At 33.4% G+C, this 22,816-nt stretch overlaps 2 long non-coding RNA genes across 3 annotated transcripts; both read right to left on the bottom strand.

Moving 5' to 3' along the window:
- Window positions 1–278: 278 nt before the first annotated feature.
- LOC149552491 (uncharacterized) lies at window positions 279–8,301 on the bottom strand. Of its 2 annotated transcripts, XR_016352942.1 has the most exons (3): window positions 6,760–8,301; window positions 6,592–6,667; window positions 279–842 (listed from the first exon to the last, which is right to left on the bottom strand). It is a non-coding gene; the product is annotated as an uncharacterized LOC149552491 (long non-coding RNA). The 2 variants fall into 2 exon arrangements; XR_016352941.1 differs by lacking the exon at window positions 6,760–8,301 and having other exon boundaries at window positions 6,592–6,674.
- On the bottom strand, window positions 5,301–9,099 carry LOC149552492 (uncharacterized). Its single transcript, XR_016352943.1, has 2 exons — window positions 8,308–9,099; window positions 5,301–5,693 (listed from the first exon to the last, which is right to left on the bottom strand). It is a non-coding gene; the product is annotated as an uncharacterized LOC149552492 (long non-coding RNA).
- Window positions 9,100–22,816: the final 13,717 nt, after the last annotated feature.

Here is a 22,816-nt window from a genome sequence, read left to right on the forward strand (position 1 = left end):
GACCTGTCAAAAACACTTCCTTCTACAAAACAGACTTGTTTATTCAACTGTTCTAATACAGGATTTGCAATCAGTTCTATTACAACGATTCCTGGTTCTTGAATTGTAGAATCACCCAAAAAAATATAAGAGGGTAAATAATATAATTACAATTTTAATAAAAAACAATTATAAATTTAATCAATTTTAAAGACCTTTAATTATGATTCATAATATTTTGTATTAGATATAGGGTGATCCAAAAAAATTAACAGATCAAGGTTTAAAGAGATATGCAGTTCAGATAAGGATGGTTTTTTTTTTAAATATCAAGTATCTAACAATCTAACTGATTTGGACAGCAGCTTGCTTGGACAGATTATACATCAGTATCGATCAAATATATACCTAATAGAAAAAACCAAATGAAATAAACTGTAAAACAGCAACATTGTCAGAAGATCTCATTCTTATATCTGTCATTATCCCATCTTGAACCATGCTGTCCAGCCTGTGCTACCTTCCATCCATTGCAACATATTGTCTTCTTGAATCCTTTGAGCATTTCGGGGATTGACACTCAGGGCAACTGGAATAGTTGGTGCAATTGGAGGTACAGGAGCAGCTGGAGGAGCAACAGCAAGAGGTGCTGCCACAATAGGATCCACATTCCGCTGTTTATAACATTTATTTTGTGTTCTTAACTCTGTGATAAAGTTTTGAAGGACTATTTCAAAGTGTGTTCTTTCTGTTGAGTCTCGCCCATGTGTGTCCATGGGTGCTCTCTTCTCTAAACACCTTTAGAGTTCCATCATTGAAAGATTCTCAAATTTCCTTCTAGCAAGCCTCATAGTAGCTATCACCTGCACATTGATATTATGAAATGTGAGACTCAGTAAAGAGATCGTTCTTTCTTTGCCATTAAATATATTGTCATTCCTAAGTTTCCAAGTATACCAAAGAATTTCAATTGATAAGACAGAAAAGAAACCATTGTAAAATTTCTTGATGCCCAGGATGTATCGAAACAAAACTTCGGAAATCCTAGTATTCTCATGAATGTAAAAGTCAAATATACCCCATATCTCTCTAGCAACCAGACAGTCAAAAAGCAGAGGTTTGATATTCTCGGCCTCTCTGCAAACAGAGAAAAGAGTAATGTGTCAATTCGAAGGCTTAAGAGGAGTCTATGGAGGAACTGCCTCCACTAGAAAAATGTTTTCTTAGGTTCCACCTGTGCTGTCCAAAGATTATCAAAGGACTTTTGCTATTGTGAAAGTTCAAATAAAGCTGCCCAGCAAGAATTCAGATGGAAGAGGATATCATGGTTGCTCACAAGAAGACATATTATGTAAAAGCCAAGTATACCAAACTTTCCTTTCAAGATCTCCCACTCAACAAGTTGCCCCCCAATGATGATGTCTGACATTTTAGTGATACCTATAGCAGCCCATTTCTTAGTAAAGCATCCTTGCAGAACAGCAAGGGGTTTATCTTTATAACTAAGATTCCACCATATGGATTTTTTAGGATAAATGGCAGTCTTTAGTCAATACTCTATTGTGGGATAGGAGGTGCCTCACTCACTTCCATCTTCTCCAGATTGCCTTAACAATTGCAGAGCTAGTAACCTTTACAGAAACTAGGCCTGTGATAAGATCACAAGGTGAGAGTCCTTTCCAGTATGAAATTTTAGCTGGACCTCCTCTGCTGATATTATTTCTAATCAAATTTTTCCTTGGCTCAGATCCTTCCTTCTAAAGCCCTACATATCCACTTAGCAGCAAGTGATAATCCTTGTGTCCTGAGGTCTTTCAATCCCACACCTCCAACTCTCCTGCTCATTGTACACCACCCCCACTTTACAGCATGATGTTTTTTACACCCTCAGCTATCCAACCATAGAAAGATCCTAAATTGCTTTTAGATAAGGTTGAATTGGACTTGGTAGAAGAGACATCCTGAGGTGTAGTATATGTTGTAGGAGGATAGGACCCATTGGGATACCTGATATCTTCCTGCTAATGACAAATATAGCTTATTCCATTTGCCCATCTTCTTATCAATCTTAATCTTTCAAGTCAGGATGAGAATGGGATTCCCAAGTGCTTCAACTTGGTGTTTGGTGTTTAGGACCCCCCACAGATCAGCCCATATTCGAAGAGCCAAGCTGAGGATTCTCATCCCGACCCAGCATAATGGATTTGGAGAGCGAGATTTCGCTCCCTGATGCTTTGCAAAAGAGGTCAAGTTATCCACGAGTCTTTTCAGATAATCTTCTTCCAAGGTGAGAAGAATTGTAGTATCATCTGCAAATTAGGCATTGAAGAGTTCATCCGAATTGGGGAGGGCAGTCCCCTGCACCTTGGGAGAAATGGAGTCATCCCTTAACAAGTAGAATAAGTTCATAAAAAAAATGTATTTAAAATTAATCCTAAACTTAAATATAAGATAATAATTAAAATTTAAAATTAAAAGCAAAGTTCAAAGATATCAAACTCTAAATATTAAAAAAATACTAATAAGTAATGCTTGAGAAAAGGCTATTTGAGAGTTAATTTGTACCCATTGTTTTAATGTTGTTTCCATTTAGGAAACTCATGTTGGTGGATGGTATGATAGATAAAGCTTCTAGAATTCAGGCTATTTGGTCACTTGCCTCTTCTCTTTTCTAGTTTGGAGGAGAAAAGGGAGGCAAGGTCAGCTTTAAGTATTTTGTTGGGCTTCTAAGAGATAATATTGATTTCTTGAATTCAATGGATATAAAGCCTAAAAGCGGTTGTCTACATGTAATAACAAAAGATTTGAGTATGTTATTTCTGAAAGGCTAGATAGATTCCTTATTTTTATGCATTGGGTTGGTAGTAATCGGTGGTTACTAGTTCAAAGATCTTAGATTGGAGAGGATTTGACCACTAGCAAATCAAATATTCTACTAATTCTTTCAAAGCCCAACAATTGCCGGTTGACATGGACTTTTGAGGAATAACACAAATTTCTTGAATTCAGTGGATATAAAGCCTAAAAGTGGTTTGTCTACACATAATAACAAAGGATTTGAGGATGTTATTTCTGAAAGGCTAGATAGATTCCTTATTTATATGCGTTGGGTTGGTAGTAATCAGTGGTTACTAGTTCAAAGATCTTAGATTGGAGAGAATTTGACCACTAGCAAATCAAATATTCTACTAATTCTTTTAGAGCCTCAAGAATTCCCTCTATTAAGTTTTACCTCATGACCATTCTCTTCAAGATATTATGCTTGAGTGGTGGCATGGAGGGAGTCTGCTATGGCATGCTAATGTACTCCTTTGTTAAGATATTGCAGTTTGCAAAGTATAAGCATAAAAGGTGGAAGAGACAGTGTTTCGGCAACCTCTTTTTGACTAAAGCAACTGCGCAATCTCAGTTAGATGTCATTACTTGTCAGATTAAAGATGATGGTGTAACTGAGGAAAGTCAAGACGAGATTTCAGTTGTGAAGGAGTTAGGGGAATGGTAGTTATGTGAGGATATTTTTGAAAGCAAAAGCTGTGCATTGATTGGCTTCAGGAAGAAGATAGAACAGTGCCACTTTCCACAACTCAATTAGAGGCAAAAGGAATGGGAATCTTATCACTTCTCTAACAGAACAAATGAATGAATTGATGAATTGATATCTTTATTGTATAACATGAGGAGCTTTTATAGTTTATAAAATGCCAATGAAAGCTGTTCACCAACCATAACCTTAGGTAGGACAACTATACTAGACACCAACAGTGAAGACAATATAATATGATTATGTTGATGTAGGAATATCAATGCAAGGAATAAATCATCTACATCACCAGACTATTGTCATACTCATGCACGTCATCATCCAAAAACTCTCAATTAAAAATGTCTCGTTGCCCTTCTTCCTCCAAAAAACTCCTTGATCATTAAATTTCAATCATATTTGGAGAAATTTACACCTCTTGACAAAATTATAAGCAAACCAAATAATAGTTTATGAAACAATTAAAACAAGAAAGTTTGCCTATCTTGGGAGAGACAAAGCTTGAAACACTAGAAGGAAATCCCTTGCTGAAAATGAATGATGAAAATCAGATAACAATTTCACAAGTTCTTGATCTATTTGGCATACAAGCACAAGGAGGGAGACTAGCCAATAAACATGAGTTTCAGAAAGCTTTGTCTTCCAGAGACATATAAATCGCGCTGTTGACATGATGGGCTCGCATGTACATACATTATCTTTTCCCTTCCATTTTTATGATACTCCCTGATTTTACTTTGTAGAAAACATTGCAAATCAAAGGAATGTGGGTAGAAGATTTAGCATTCAGAGAACAAAGACATCATTCTGCCAGGAGACATTGCTAGCGGAATGCAGGAAACCCATCGGTGTGCTCTAATACCACATGACAGAGCAAACCAAATGAACTGATGAATTGATGTGTTTTTTCAATAAAATGAGGAGTTGTTATACAATGCCAAGGAAGGCAGTTCACCTCCCATATTCATAGGTAGGACAGTTCTGCCAAACACCGACTAACAGACTAGGCAATCAAATACAATTATGTTGACAACAGTTATGCCAAAATTATCTTAAGTTCTCTTGAGGGAATTCAGCTTTCTTCTTGCAGTGAGATGTTGAAGAAGGCCTCTCGGTTCAGCTCTGTTTATTGAGGATACCTGAGATTAATGCACTTTAAATGTTGTTGCTGCGTCTCTGACACCAGAAAACTTTATTAACAAGAGGCTACGACTTATATGGGAAGGTGAGTTTGGAGATATCCCACTGCTATATAGTATATAAAGAAGCCTCTCACCTATTCAGACCAGTCTTCCGATAGCACCTCTCATACTGGGAAAGTAGAGTGAAATTCAGTGTTGATTCAACAAAGGCCTGCCGACTTGAACACGGTTACCCCTTCCTTGCATATTCTATGCCTAGAGCAATCATATGATCTAATTAACAATAAATAACTGTATTCTGATCCTATGGGTAGATCTGGGTGACTGACTCATTGATTGGAATAAGGGAATTGTATGTATTAAGTTTAAGTTTAATGGCAATTCCTGCTTCTGGGTTCAATTAATGTTGATTTTCTGTATTTCTTGGGCTTAGTCTTGTATGATTGATATGAGCATGAGTAAACCAGTTCACTTTTCTACTAATTTTCTCTGTTAGTCTCTCCTAATAAAAAAGGAAGAAAATTTACCTGTAAGAAACCCGTGTTTTCACCGGGTGTGCAACAGAAATCAATTTTAGTGGTCTAGACAAACAAAAACAGAAGTTGACGTTACACTTGCACTTCAGGTTCATATAAATATGTACACTTTCAATAAGTTTGTTCTATTACTATATTTTATGAATTTATAGTCAATTTTCTGCTATCATTGTACTATTGTTAGTCAGCACTCTATACAATGTGAAAAAATTCCAAGGCCGAAACCAAGTTCTTGGCTGCTCTTGTCTGCATATAACTAACTTTTATATACAAATAAAAAATTCTAACAAATAGTGAAAAATTTCACAGTAAGCACTCTCTATAAAGAGATTTTACAATATTATATGCTATATTTGGATAGATAAAAGAGCTGCTATAAGTCCTGTCAGAAGTGGATCTCAGGCTTTGACTTTGTTGCAGTTGAGTATTTCCAATCTATCCTCTCCTCTAACCTACCAGATGCCTGCTTCCACATATCTCCTCAAGTCTTGTTAACTGTTACAATTGAGAAGTTTAAACAGTCAGAACATTGTTTGTTATTTGAAACATTAAAAACTTCAAATAACAGACAACATGCTGCCTGTTTATATTTTATCCTCCAAAAGAAGGAAGAGCGATCAGCACAATCGGTATAGGAGAATTGCTTGCAAACACAATGTAAGTTATGTAAGACTGACCAAAACACATATTACTAGACTTGTCACAGAGAAACTGTGAAGATTAAATTGTTAGAGGTCTCTCGTCACATTTATTTTGTATGAGGATGCCAGACTATCACCCTCCATTGCAAAAATGTTCAGAATTTTACCTTCACAAAACATTATTTTCTACACATTTCACACACTGTTCATCTTTATTCAAGACCTCATTTCTTAGAGATTGATCAAGGTGCCAACATTTTTTTACATTAGAGAAGCACTCGTCTCAGTAGACAGAGGAAAGAAATATGGTCTCACAGTCTAAAGATTAACTTAACTCTTTTACTTTATATAATAAAAATATTAAATCTTGTCACTAGATGATGCGAAACAATCTGGTCTGATTGAGCTCAGAATCAAGATCCGTGATATTCCCTTGGGCATACAACTCTGAAGAAAACCTTGTGAGCAGTCTTCTATGTCAAAATGGGAAAGACATTTGAATTGTCCTATCTAAACAGGTAGATGCTATAGTCTACTGCAAAATATTGTAAACCTTATGAAATTTTAACCATTCAACACATTTTGGCAATGTGTAGTTATGATTGTACTGCTAAAATCAACTTTGCAACTCTTAGACAACAAATTAATAAAAACAAATTTTGGTGTTATTAAAAAAATTAAACAAGGTAAATCTCTTTTTTGATAAAGTTTGTTCCATTAACACTTATCAGATTTTGTAATCAATTTGTTACCTCAATTTTACCATTGCTAGTCACCAGTCTTTTCAGTTAAATAAATCTCTAAGGTGGGGGCGCTCAGCTGCTTTAGCTGTCATATAACTTAATCTTAAATACAATTATAAAATCTAAATACATTCAGAAAAATTTACACAAGAAGAATTCAGAATATTGGAATCTTACACAATCGTATGTCGTATTTAGATGGAGAAAGAGTTGCTACAAGTCATGTCAGAAGCAGATATCAACCTCAGTATTATTGGCTTTGATATTGGAATGCCTAGTTCACTGCTTGTCTGCTACCGAACATCTTTTCAAGCGTATGAGATCCTTTTGCCGGAGGTGGGTTCCTTTCCATTAGAAGCCGTTGCTTTGGTCCGGATGATAAGCTACTTAAAGAAAACCCAAGGTCTGGAAACACATCGTTGGCCCAAGTTGATCATAGAGGAAAAACTTGTGAGGCGGAAAAGCACATGGATGAAGCAAAATGACAAATGGATGCGAAAATGGGATATCAACATCCAAACGTGCCCGAATAACATTACAGAAATAAAAAAGTTTGTCAATGAAAAATTTTGCAATATTCTATGGACAAGACGCATAGGGCGGAATTTTTTTTATTACATTAAAGAATTTAATCCCACTTCTAGTCATGGTGAAAAGGCCTATATAAGAGCACCTATTAACTGGAAAGCAAAAATGTTGATGGCACAACTTAGAACTAGTTCACATCAAGTGCAATGCGAAACTAGTCGGTGGCAAGTTCCAAAGGAAGAGTGGGCAGATAGAACATGTTTATTTTGTAATATGGGAATAGTTGAGACAGAGCAGCACTTTGTCAAGGATTGCTTGGCTTACAATGACATCAGATCTGGTTATACAAAAATACTACAGAACAAGGACTTCAACTATTTATTTGAAGAAGATCAAGTGAAAAGAGCAGCGGATTTGATTACCAAACTTCAAAGAAGGAGAGACAAGTTAACCAAAACTTTACAACTGACTAGTTCCGCTCCTGACTCGGGAGGGTGATTGCATGGGTCCCATAGACTACTTTAGTCTCGTGGACGTCATTAAAATCTATCATATCATATCATATCAAGCCCTGCTAACTGATCGAATCTGTCTAACATAAAAGTCTAAAATGCCAGCACATTGTTTGTTATTTGGGGCAATGAAAACTCCAAATAACAAAACAACCTGACGACAAATGTTAGAATTATTCTCACGTTCAGAGTTCTCCACTTTACTTTTTAAACATTTGACTGCATTCTTCAAGAAAACACTTATTTCTTGAAACCTATCCAATTGTCAACATCTTTTAATATTTGAGATATTCTCCATTGTAGGTATGTCCAAGGGATCTTCATTTGACGACATATCATTTTGAATACATTTCACTGCATTCTTTGAAGAAAATTTATTTATTGAATATTGATCAAATTGCCAACATCTTTTAATATTTGAGAATTAATTCTCTTCAATAAATGAGGAAACCTGGGTCAACACCTTTTACATCAAATTAATCAATCTTTTTAAACCTGTATTCATCTAAGTGTCATCAAACTTCATAGGTTTGATATTCCCTTGGGCATTTGATCAAAGAGAAACTCCTCTAAGCAATCGTCTTCCTCAAGATAGCAAAGAGAGTTGGGTTCACCTATTTATTTGGGGGAGAAACCGATCTCAAAAATAACTTATCAATTGAATTAATGGCGAGTGGCAACTTACCAAATTCCTGTGTAAGTCGGCAAAGTTTTACCAAATTTGCCCCTTCCCATGAAAGAAACGATATTATAAATTTAGCCTCCTTGTGCTCTACGATATTCTTCACTTCCTGCCGCCATTCTTTCACAGAGAGATCGCGGGCTCTTGGTTGACATATAGCTTGCAGACAACCACACATATGTCTGAGCTTCTTCTCCACCCATTCGCAGCACTTTCTTAAGTCGATCAACAGCGTTAGCCCATCCAATACTTCTTGACCCCTGGCAAGCCCCGATGCTATCTTCAACTGTAACTCAACTTAAATCGAGATAACCCCAATCTGAATTATATAAAGAACAAACTGTAGCCCTTAGGGTTTGTAGATAGTTTTAAATTAAGAAAAGTGCAATAGCAACTATTAATTGTTGATTGTTAATTAGGCTCTTCACTGTGGGCACCGTCGGAAAAATGTATGTGTCCGGCAATTTGTCTTATATTGTTAATTTGTTACTTTCCGGTCACTACCAAAATACCCGCCACGAAGCTACTTTTCAGCCCAGGGAGCTGCTAGCCGGATTATGATGGACTGAAGTATCACAGAACGCCAACGTACCTGCCAGAGAGCCACCTGTTGGGTCATGGAGCCGTGTATTCGGGCGCGATAATTTTTGTAGGTCTAAGGGTTTGGGTTTGGATTCTATTTCTGTAAAGTAGGTGGCTCCATGATATTTTTTTAGGGGGCTAAGGGAAGCGTCCATGAGAGGGGCTTGGGCTCTGTTTATGTCGAGCGGGTGATCCTATGATATTTTTTTAAGGAGGGCTACAGATTTATTTGGAATCTATTCCTATTAAATAGGACCTCCAACTTTTTAGCCCTCTCAATTTAAGGAGGTGAAAATGGGGTGGGGCTGGAAATAGCCCCACCAACTAATGGAAAAAATGTTAAAATTTACTATTCATTTTTCCACCAAAGAGTTTATGAAGAAATTAAATTTTTAATTTTAAAATTTGTAACACCACAAGCTTTCTTGAATTTAGGAGTTAATTTTTTAAAGCTAATTCACATATAAAATTCATTTGACCACTTTCTTTTAGTTATTCTTAAAAAATTTCAGTGTCACCCACTCTATTTTTAAGGAAGCAGGTGCACATAGGACCCTAGCCTAAAGGTTTAATTGGAATATTTTCCTACATAATAGGAGCCCCAATTTTTTAGCCTTCTCAATTTGAACGGGTGAAAATAGGGCAAGGCGGGGCTGGATTTAGCCCAACCAACTTAATAGTTTTTTTGGTACATGGCAACAATTTATTAATTATTTTAAAGATTTAATTATTATAGTAATAAAATAATGACATAATAAATTAAAATTATTCAAGTGATATTCATGAGACACCTAGCTTCCATAAATTTAGGAGCTAAAATTTTGAAGTTAAAACAAATTAAAAAAATTCATGTTATCGCTCACCTTCAAATATTCCTAAAAATTCTCATTAGTCAATTGCTCTATTTTTTATGGAAGTCTCGCTCCATGGGACCCCATCCTTATTAAGAGCAATCTCCAATGTCTTATAGATGGTGGAATGCATTGAGGATCAAGGGGGAATGGTTTACGCGAGTGCATAGTTTAAGAAGAAGTAAGCCAAATAGTTTTTTGGCATGAGAAGGGAGACTAGCAAAAATTTGGAGAGGAGAATGCAAGAGGAAAATTAGTTGCATTGCTTTAAGTTTTTTGGAAAAGAGATAGTGAGATAGTGAGAGATAAATAATAGGACCCAGCGGCGAAGGATAGAGGGAGGCATTCAAGAAGGAAACACAATATATATTTTGGTTTAAACAAATTTTAATTATGCTCTTATTGTTTTGGAATAGAACTCTTGTTATGTTAAAGTCTTCTGCAATGACCACCAATTTGATTGATTCGCTATGATCTCATTCATAATTTTTTTTGATGCAATTCTTTTGATATATGTGTAACCTACTAAAATATTTATCTTTAATCTCATGTATAGATCACTGTACTTCTTTATTGACCCCCTTAGTGAGAAACAATCCCTTCCCCTCAAATCTTTTAAATCCAATTACCATTTAATATCTAATATTTGGTTGTGTAGAATATTAAATCTTGTTGGTCATGAAATTATAAACTCGTCTTTTTCACGAAAAATTAAGTTGTTACGTTTGTGAGGGTGTAATAAATAACAAAAATAAAAATTTGTGTGTAATCTTTAACAAGTTAGAAGAGTGAAATTACTTGGGTTGTCAATTCCTAGGTGGTTTTTTTCCTTTACAAGGTTTCCATGTTAAATATCTATGTCAAATGTGTGAATGCTATTGTATTGCAAGTTTATTTTCATGATAATTATTTAATTCTACAACTCAATCTATCCTAAGTAATTTATCTAATACTCGGTAGAGTATGGAATAATGAGATAACAATTTGATAAAAAAATGTTTACAAGATTGACTTGAGATGTTGGATATGGTTACCAAGTTATACAATCTAAATTTTTATGAAGTTTGAATTGGTTGTAAAGTGTTTTAAGGCTTATAGGATAACTATATATAACCAATTCACCCCCCCTCTTAGTTATCTAAAAATTGGTATCAAAGTTGAGTGCTTAAAGGAAGAAGTTTGAAGGAACTTCAGTAAAAGATACAAAGATGTATAAGAGAGATGTACCCAAGCTAATTAAGGATAATTTCTCCTCATGAAAAAACATGATGAGGCTATATTTATATGGAATTGGAGATAATGTTACTCATTGGAAGGACCATCAGTTTGTTTCTCCTACTCCTCATATGACTATAGAAGAGATGAGTTAGAAGAGAAAACATAATGGTCTAATGATTGTGATTGCATATTCCCTAAATGATGTCAGGTTTGATGATATCAAAAATTGTGCTAGATTAAAGAATTGTGGAACAAGTTGGTACTTGTGCATGGTGGAGATGAGAATGTATTGATAGAAAATGACAAAATTATGAGAGACAAAAATGATGATATGGGGATTATATGGGCATGGAAGAAGGTGACAATATAGTCCAATATGTGAGCCAAATAAAAGAAATTTCAAGTGGTGTCAAAGTTACAGGAGGTGCCACCAGCAATGAAGAAGTTCTAAGTAAAGTTCTTAGAATACTTTTACATATTTGTGCTATTAGAGTATTTGTAAATCATAAATTTAGAGCTATGCATGGTAGTGGTCTCACTCTTGATGGATGGTTGGTCATTTGACTACATTTGAATTAAGTATCCTTGATAATAGTGTTCCTAAAATTGGGAATTCTTTCAAGACTTCACTAACCATTGGTAGTTCAAAGAAAGAAAAGAGTAATAAAGATGAAATTGTATCAAAATCAGAAGATGAAATGGATGAGATTTAAGCATTTTTTGCAAAAATATTATTGGGAGGTAAAGGTAAATTACCTCTTATATGTTTTAATTGTAATGAAGTAGGTCATATTGCTATTAGATGTCCTAAAAAGAGTAGGAAGGATAAAAATGATAAGAAGGATAAAAAATTCAGAAAGAAAAAAAATACTACAAGGACAAAGGGAAGAAATTATGCTATATTGTTGAAGAAGATAAAAATGAGTTAGATACTTCATATGAGAAAGGAGTAGAAGTGGCATATGTTTTTATTAAAGAAGACCATAATGAGGAAAGACATGAAGATGTAAAATCTCTGATTTCACATATTAGTAAGAATGACACATGGATCATTGATAGTGGATGTTCACATCACATGACTTGAGACATTACCAAGTTTGATAAACTTAAGGAATATGTTGGTGGAACTATTAAACTAGGGAATGATGTTCCATGTCTACTGATAAATAGAGGTTGATTGATGCTGAATAATAAAATTAGATGTGATGATGCATATTGGGTGTAGGGAATAAAATATAATTTGTTGAGTGTTTCTCATTTGAATAATACAAGTCACAAGTTGGAGTTTCAAAATAGGAAAGTCAAGATCTATGATGATGATGTAAATCTAACTGACACTAGAGATAAAATTAAAGGTAATCTTTTTTACCTAGATCCTACTATTGACATATGTCTATTTGAAAAATTTGAAGTTGTGTGGTTATGACATAAGAGGCCATGTCATGTCAATTTTGAGAATATGGTCAAAGCTAGTAGAAAGAAAAGAGTTAGAGGCTTACCAAATTTTCATAAACTTGAGACTTCTATATGCAAATAATGTCATCTAGGTAAGATTACCAATTCAAGTTTTCCAAGAAAGACACATATTTCTAATAACATTCTAGAATAGTGCATACAGATTTATGGAGACTAAGGAGAGTAGAAAGTTACTATGGTGACAAATATTTCATACTATTTGTTGATGATTATTATAGGATGATGATTATCATGTTTATGAAGTTAAAGTCACATGCTTTTGATATGTTCAATGATATATAAATCTAGAGTTGAAAAACAAACTGGTAAACAATTAATTTTTTTGAGATTTGATAGAGATGGTGAGCTTATGTCTATTGAGTTCATTAAAATTTGTACCGAGAATGGAATTAGGAGACAATTATCAACACTGAGAACTCCACAATAGAATGATATTGTTGAGAGAAGGAGCATGTCACTCATGGATTGTGAGAGGACACTGCTAATTTGAAAGGGAATTGCTCAAATATTTTGGAGAGAATCCATTAGAATAGCAATCTACACTCTCAACTGAGTTTAAATGAAGAACGAAAAAAATAAAATACCTTATAAAATCTGGTGTGGTCATACACCTAATTTGAATTATTTTAAGATATTTGGGAGTAGATGTTACATTGATAAAGATGAAAGGAATGTAAAATTTGATTCTAAGAGTGATGAAGCTATTCTACTAAGAGTAAGGCTTGAAAATACTTGAACAAAGTAGATGATAAAATGATTGAATGTGAAAGTGTAAGAATTGATGAGCTTACAAATAAGAATGATGAGGAGAGAAAAAAAGAACTTGATGATTACACCAAAAAAAATTTATGTATATGAAGATGGATCTGGTGTAGTTCCTAAGCAACAAAAAAGAGCTACCAAGCATTATATTGCATTACCCAAGCCAAATATAAAATAATTTGAGTAAGATGTTGAGCCCCAACTGAGTGAATATAGTACTAGAAGTCAAAGAATAGAATGTGTCCTAGAAAAGTATGTGAAAATGAATCATTCACCTGAACAAATCATTGGAGATAAAAGTGTTGGAGTCATGACAAGATGTAAGTTGAAGGACAATAATTGTTTAGTTTCTTAGTTTGAGCCAAGAACTATAAAAGCTGCACTTGATTATGAAGATTGGATAAATGCTACGAATGAAGAGATTGACTAGATTAAGAGAAAAAAAATGGACATTGGTGTCAAGACCTACTGACAAAAATTTTATTGGAAAAAGTGGATTTTTAGAAACAAACTGAATGAGAATGACAAGGTTGTAAGGAACACAAATAGACTAGTTTGTATTAGGAAATAATGTAAGAAAAATAATAATTACATGCAAATATTATTGGAATAATATAAGGGAAACAAGATATTGAAAGGGGGGTGACTCAGGATCTTATACTTTTATCATAAAAAATTTCCTTTGAATTCATATCCAAATCATTTCATAGATCTATCAATAAAATTGTAATGTTGAAACATAAATGTAATACATCACATCCATAAAAATTTAGCACATAACACAATGATTTAGTTACCCAGAAAAACTTCAAGATGAAGGTAAAATTGGAGTGGGGATGAAACCCACAAATCTTCACTGTTGCAATAATAAAGTTAACCAGTTAAGGTTACAATGTATGACCATAAGATATGATCTACCCTGTGAGGTGTCTACCCTGTTAAAAGATTAAGAGACTATTAGGCCTTACCTTGTTAAAGGATTTTACACTCACAATAAAGTAAGAACTCTATTAGAAGATTTACATAGGTCTATTAGGACCACTCTGTTAAGAGATTTACCCTATCTCAGTTACAAAATAATTGATCCAGTACCCGACCCTTAGTTTTCTGTACAAGATGGTCTTGGGTCTCCTCTTTCCTTTATCTCTTATATGATTCTCCTAATCTGATAAATTTGTTCAGTCCTTTACCACTCTGATTGATCTTTGCTAGATCTACCTTTGAAAATTTGCTTCACTCCTTCACATGTGCATATCCCTTATGCTTTTTTTATTGTCATTGATTCTAGGGTTGGAATCCTCCTTAAATAGATGTTATGTGAAGTTTCTAGATCTTGATCGACGACTTAAACTTCATCATCTTTTGCCATTTACATCCCTTATCTTGATTGGTTGAATTGTACACCTAGGGATCATTACCTTCTATAATGACAAGTAAATCTGCATCTATTTATGCTCTACAAATATTGAATATCATAGAAATGTTGGTTGAGTTTGTGCCATTACAAAATCATATATCAAAACTAAATTACTTGGCACTAGAATGTTTTGACGCTTGGTCATGCATAAACCTTCATGCTATTACTTGGCTTCTATATGTCTATTTTCTTGGCTCTTAATAACATTTCAATATTCTCAGTCTTCATTATATTGCTTGACTTATACTATATTCCTTGGCTTGCATATTTGCTTGGTCTCTACTAAATTCACTATCTAACTTTGCATAAGTGTTGTATGCTTGACCATTACTAGATAACTCGGTTGCAGTGATGACCTTGTAATCTTTCCTAGTAAATAACTTGAAAATGATTAAGTGTTGGGACACTAATTGATAACATATGCTTAGAGATCAACAAATATAACCAATAGGAAAAAATAAAAAATCACATAGAAGAGAAAATAAGACATAAAGATTTAACATGGTTCACCCAAAACCTGAGTTATGCCCACAAAAAACTAGTCCAATATTCTTATTATCTAGTAATTACAACCTTATATAATTCCTTACAACTTAATACCACTCCAAGAAGCTACAATCCCATCATACATTATGAAATCCCTAACCCTAAGCCATTTTGTACAAGATTTTTTCCTCTTACAAAATTAGGGCTAGAATAAGTCATCCAATAGAAAAATAATAGCCAATGCCTTTTACAATAATAATGCAAGTTGAGCTTTCATGGGTGCTACCCTTGAAAAACCTCATGGGGCATTGACTGTCTTGGGGGCACTACCCCCAAACCCCTATAGAATAATCTAGGGGGAAACCATGCTAAATGAATTAGGGAGAAATTAACCTCCAAGTATGATTAGGATCCACATGTCAACAATCTCTCATTTGGAGAATGATCTTAGAACTATTAAACTTTTAGCTCCCATTGGAATGTAAACCACCCTAGACTCTACTATTCTTTTATTTATTTTTTCAGTCTAGAAGACCAATTGAAGCTAAAGAGGAGTTAAACTTCTCCCTTGTCACTATCTTTGCAAACATATTTGATGGATTATCATTTATATGTATCTTTTCTAGCTTTAACTATCCATCATCTAAAATTGACTGAATAAAATGGTACCACAACTATATGTGCTTTGTCTTTGAATGTAGAGTCACATTCTTTGTAAGATGAATAACACCCTGGCTATTTGGAAATAAATAATTGTCCACATATGAGCTCCCTAAATCTTCCATGTATAATTGAAGCCACATCATCTCCCTAGCTACCTCGATAAAAACAACATACTTTTCCTCTATAGTGGATAAATAATTCACCTTCTGTAACCAAGAAATCCAACTCACTGTTGTCTCACCAATAGTAAAGAGATATCTCGTAATGCTTTGCTTGGTATCTAGATCCCCTACTAAATTTGAGTCAACCTAACCTTGTAAATCAGTAGTAGAGCCCCCAACATATAAAAATTTACTAGATTTTCCTCTTAAATATCTAAGAATCCATTTGACAACATTATAATGTTCAATCCCAAGATGAATCATTTACTTGCTAACAACTCCTACTACATGTGAAATATTTAGCCTAGCACATACCATAACATACATTAAAATTCCTATAGCTTAAGCATAAGGTACCTTGGACATTTTATCCTCCTCTTCCTATGTCTTTGGACACATAGCCTTATTCAATTCCAAATGACTAGGAAAAGGTGTGCTGACAACTTTGGCATTCTTCATACAAAAATACTGCAATACCTTCTCACTATAATTAGTCTAAGATAAAGTCAATTTCCTATTTTTCTTATCTCTAAAAATTTTCATACCAAGGATTTGTTTTTCTGTCCCCAAATTCTTCATAGAAAATTAATGTGCTAATTGAAAAATTAACCCCTTGATGTGATCCCTATTAGACCCAACTACAAGCATATAATCAACATATAAACATAAAATAATGTATTTGTCATCAACCAACCTCTTAAATAAACACAATGGTTTGAATAACACCTAGTGTATCCATGCTCATGCATAAAACTATCAAATGAAAGATATTGTTGCCAAGGTCCTTCCTTCACCATATAAACTTTTCTTCAATATGCACACTAAGTTCTCATTATCTTTGACCTCAAATCCCTGTGGTTTTTCTATATATATTTCTTCATCCAAATCACCATAAAGAAAAGTAGTTTTCACATTAATATTTTTCAAATGCAAATCTTGAGTAGCCACAATACTTAAAATAGTACGAATAGAAGTCATTTTAACAACTAGAGAAAATATCTCATCAAGATCAATGCATTTTTTCTATGCAAATCCTTTTACAATAACCTAATTTTAAATATTTCTTACCTCAATCCTCTTCTTTCAACCTGTAAACTCATTTATTTTGTAAAGCCCTTTTATGTGTAGGCAACTTACATAAATCCCAAGTCTACTTTTTTAGCAAGGAGTCCATTTCTTCTGTGATTGTAGACTCCCACTGAATCTTTGTATCCACTTGCACAACTTCATCATAACATTTTGGTTCACTCACGTCTATTAATAAAATAGAATAGAAAGAGGAAGAAAATATTTCTGGATGTCTACTTAGCCTTATTAATTTTCTAGCATTAACTAGGGTTTGTGATATTTGTTATTGCTTGTGTTAGAGCATGATGGATTGTTGGACCATCATCCTTTTGATTATCATCCAATACTACATAATCATTTTCTTTCTTCTCATGCTTCTGCGACAAATCTTTGTATAACACTTTCTCATTGAATATGACATCCCTACTTACAATTTTATGATTTTTGAAATCCCAAATCCTATAATCAAATTCATCAATGCCATGTCCAACCAATACACATTTATTTGATTTAGCTTCCATCTTGGTTATATTTTTAGAATTTTTATGTGCAAATGCTTCACAACCAAAAGTTTTGAGAAAAGAATAACTCAACTTCTTACTAATCCATGCTTCCTCTAGAATACCACAACCCAAGGGAATAAAGAGGCCTCTATTTATCAAATATACAATTGTATTAACAACCTCTACCCACATTTTAAAGGGTATCCCAATATGAAAACTCATGCTCCTTACATACTCCATTATTGTCCTATTCATGCATTCAACCACTCTATTTTCTTGTGGAGTCCTTGGAATAGTTTCCTACCTATTAATACAATTAGTAGAATAATAATATTTAAATTCATTACTGCAATACTCACCACTATTATCATATCAAAGATATTATATCCTTTTACTAGTCTCATTTGAAAAACATTTTCATTTCTTAAAAGTTACAAATAAATTAGATTTATGTCTAAGGAAATAAACCCATACTTTTCTACTTTTCTAGTTGCATCATCAATGAATTTAAAATAATAATGAGAGCACCAAGGGAAGATACCTAAGCTGGTCTCTATACATCCATATGCACAAGCTCTAATTTCTTTCCCACTCTTCACAAAACTCACTTTTTTTTTTTTGTTTTCCATAAACAAATATTTCAAAAAAATCTATATTGACACATTATAGACCTCATGAAACTTTCTTGAATGAAGTAATTTCATACCCTTCTCACTCATGTGCCCAAGTTTTTTGTGTAATAGTGTTGTTTCAAAATCTACAACAACTATTTGTTCTTCCTACTCAACTATAGAAACTATGCGTGCACATTCATTTTTCTCTGAAACGATTAAAGTAGAAGGAACAATATAACATGTACAGAGATATAAGGTTCTTATTTTCACACATTTTTCTATTACTAAGGAACCTTTTTAAACCTTTCAATTCTTATCATTAAAAGTATTTGTACAAACCTCATCGCTCATTTGTCCTATTGAAATTACATTCTTACTTAAACTTGGAACATGTCTTACCTCTTGTAGTAGCCAATGATTCCCATTCTGAAACTTAATCTTAATTTTTCCCTTTCCAACAATATGACAAGGTTCACTATCTCTCAAATAAATTCCCAAAATCCCATTAGACATAATCAATAAAATAAAATCTATGGGGAGTAGCATGAAATAAAGCCCCTAAATCTAAAACCCATGAATTGTCAACGCTTTCTAAGGAAAGAAGAAAAGCATCCTCTTCAGATTTATTACTTACCATATTTGCTTCCTTGCTCCCTTCTCATTTTTCTCCTTCATTATTCTTTTAAGTCTAACAATATTTCTTCTTATGCTTTGGTTTCCCATGATAAAAGCAATATTTGGGTCCTCTAGATTGAGAACTCTTTCCCTTTGATTTTCCTCTTGATTTCTCACAATTTCTAGAATTGTTTCCTCTCTCATTCATTATCTCTCTACTTTGTGTGCTAAAAACACTTTCTGATGTGGATCCACATGAGACTTTCCTATGAGTTTATTCACTTAGAATATTGCTAATCACATCATTAAATTTTAGGGTATTAGATCCATTTTTCTTTTTATTAACAACCATCACCAAGCCATTCCAGTTTTTAAGAAAAGAACACAAAATCAAGAGAGCCCTAATTTTTTCATCAAAATTAACATTTATAGAAGATAATTGACTAGTAACTATATTATAATAATTTAAATGATCAACAACTGATCTGCCTTCTACCATCTTCATATTAAATAAATGCTTCATGAGAATTACCTTGTTTGAAGTGGAGGGATTTTCATACAAGTTTGCTAGGGTTTGCATCAACTCTTTAGTTGTCTTTGTTTTTGTCATTTTAAATTCCACCAATTGTGCTAGACATAATCAAATAGTTTCAAGTTCCTCTCTTTTTAAAATATCTCAATCCTCATCTATTACATACAAATAGAACCAAATATCAAATTGTATAGAAGATAACACAAGACACAAAGATTTAACATGGTTCACCCAATCCCTAGGCTACGTCCACCAACAACGAGTCTAATATTCTTATTATCTAATGATTACAACCTTATAATAATCTATAATCCCTTATAGCTCAATACCTATGCAAGAAGCTACAGTCTCATCATACATTATGAAATTTGTAACCTTGAGCCATTTTATACAATCTTTTTTTTGCTTACAAACTAGGGCTAGAATAAGTTGTCCAATAGAAAATAGAAGCCGATGCATTTTACAATAATAAAGTTAGTTGAGCTTTTGGGAGCGCTACCCCTGAAAACCCCCATGGGGGAATTTTATGTCTTGGGGGTACTACCCTAAAACTCCCATAGAATAATATGAGGGAAAACTAGACTGAATGAAGTAGGGATACATTAACATTTGAGTCTAATTAGGCTCTACATAACAACAATTTGTAAAGGTTATGCCCAAGGAGAAGGTATTAATTATGGCAAGACCTTTGCATCCATAGAAAGATTGGAAGGAGTCAGAACTATATTGGCATTTGCAACTAATAATGAATTTCAAGGTATATCAAAATGATGTTAATTTTATATCTATGAATGGAATACTTGAAGAAGTATACATTGAACAACTAGAAGGATTTGTTGAGCTAGATCATAAGCACTTGGTTTGCAAGTTAAACAAAACATTATATAAACTGAAGAAAGCACCAAGAGCATGGTATAAAAGGTTGTATTCATACTTGATTAAAATTGGATTTGTAAGAATAAGTGAAAAAAGAATCTATATTTGAAGAGTGAAGCTGAAAATATGGTATTGATTTCTAAAATATTTGTGGATGATAGCTATTGGAAACTATAATTGAAACAATTATTATGTTGTCATTGATGTTAAACCTTATCTAGTAAGACATTTTCTAATAGTGTAGTATTCCATATTAGTTGATTAATGAAGAGGATTTGAAAAGAAGATATTCAAGGTGAAATGGTAAAGTTGTTGAGTAAAGAGGAGTAAGTATGGTGGAATTACAATGGGCACTTAGTTAGTCTTTGACAAGATAATGTGTTGTTTGATAATTATATAAAGTAAAGAAGAAAGATGAGTTGAAGTATAGAATAGATGTTTTTTAGAAGATAAGAAGTTGAGTAGAACACTAAGCTTGACCAAGTGACCATTTTACTAGACCTCAATGAAGAAGTTGAAGTGGAAGATTAAGGAAATTGAGAGATAGCCAAGACAACAACATTAGCTGAGTGATAGTTATTGTCAAGGAAGATGGAGAAAACTGTAGAAGTGACCAAGTGTAGTGAAGGCCAAGTGAGATAGTGTAAGCCAAGAAAGACATAATAATATAGAATGAACTACCCAATGTTGTCCAAGATGAATAATATAGTGACGATCAAGTGCCAACATTTTAATAGTTTGTGAAAGAATTAAGATTTGAGGCCAACATAATTGAATTTACAAATCGATCAAAATGAATAAATGATAAGGATTGATGATTTGGCATATTTAATGCATCAATTGAGTTTGTCAAGTGATCTAAGGAAATGATTTAAAGAAAAGTTTATAGAAGTTTCAAGAAAAGAGGAGGAAAAAATTATGTACATATTCATTGAATATGATCAAACCCTAAGATCTATGGTGATGTTTAAGTGACAAAAGATCAAAGATAACTATTTAAGGAAGCACAAGAGGTGTTTTATGGTTGTTGATTGACAAATTTAAAAAGAACCTATGAAGAATAGAGTAGTAGAGGAATAATAAAGAGTTTGTGAAGAGTGATTGATTGAAGGGTTTCCAAGAAGATCAATGATGGAGAAAATGGTGAAGTCTAGTCAATGGACCAGAGATGATCCAAATGGATATTTGAATTTGAAAAGTGAGTTGTATTTTATCATATCAAACCTAGCTGTTACTTTCTAACCATTGTAGCAATCAAATCCTTTAATCAAGGTTGATCTAATAGTCATATTGTAAATCGTTTAATCAAGGTGATATTCTAATGGAAGGATCTAAAGATCTCTAACCAAACCACTTCTAATAGGGTGATTAATTCCTTTAACAATGTCACACCTAACAATGTATTTTGTAACCTTTAACATGGTTGGCTCTTAACTGAGCTCACTTCAGAAGAGTGAAAAGTTATAACATGTTACTTGGTGGTTTTTTTCCAAATTGGGCTCCTACATTAAATCTAGCTGGCATACAAGTGTAATTGTTGTTTTCATGATGTATGCTATTTACTATTATTTATTTCTATTATTCAACACATATTAAATAGAGAGATAGTGACGTGATGAATAAGTTGGTTTATTGAAAGTTGCTATATTGGTTGAGTAGTTTTATGAGTTTGTATAAGTCGTTTGAAGTTGTTAAAAGTTGAATTGGCACTTCTGGACCTAAAGATAACCCCCCCTCTCATTTAATCTATCATTCTAACAATTAGTATAAGAGATTTGGTGCTTGTATGAATATTTTGAAGGGACTTAAGAAAAAGATCAAGATGTACAAGAGATAGGTACATAAGTTGAAAAAAGAGAACTTCCTAGCCTGGTAATGATTGATGAGATTGCATCTACTTGGAGTTGAAGATTCTGGACTATACTACTTGGACAATGAATACATTGAAGTGCTTAGACACATGACTATTGAGAAAATCAAAGAGAAGCACGAGCATAGTCAAATGATGATATATCTAACATCTTTCCTGAGTTATGCTAAGTTTGATGATATAAATGATTGCACTAATGTAAAGAAAATGTGGGATAAGTCAACAAAAATCCATGGAGGAGACAAAAATGTGTTAAGGGCTAAAGGAAAAAGTTTGAGAGGAAAGTTTGATGACATGAGAATGAAAGAAGGAGAAACTGTTGCATTATATTGTGGTTGAATCAAAGAGGTGGTGAATGCAATTAGAGGAGATAGAGCATACATATTTGATGAGAATGTGATACAAAAGGTATTGGGGACTTTACTTCCTATCTATGCAATTAGAGTATCTACAATTCAAGAAATAAGATGTACACCTGGTAATGATATGACCTTAGATAGTCTAATTGGTAGATTGATTGCATTTGAATTGTCAAATTTTGATAATTATACACCTTCTCATGTTGAATGTTCTTTGAAGTCTCAATTGACCCTCGATGGATCTAAAAGAAAGAAAAAGATCATGGATAGTGATAATAAATTAGATAATGATCTAGAAGCATTATTGGCAAGAAGGCTACCAAGAGGAAAAGGTAAATACAAAGGTAAACTTCCTATAATTTGTTTTATATGTCAAAAATTTGGTCATATTGCTGCAAGATGTTTGGATACAGATGAGGAGGAAAGGAAAGACAACAAATACTAAGGAAGGAGAGACAA

This window comes from Cupressus sempervirens, chromosome 6, assembly GCF_028749045.1.
Source record: "Cupressus sempervirens isolate cs-2001-9-10 chromosome 6, ASM2874904v1, whole genome shotgun sequence".
In the NCBI taxonomy this organism is placed as follows: domain Eukaryota; kingdom Viridiplantae; phylum Streptophyta; class Pinopsida; order Cupressales; family Cupressaceae; genus Cupressus; species Cupressus sempervirens.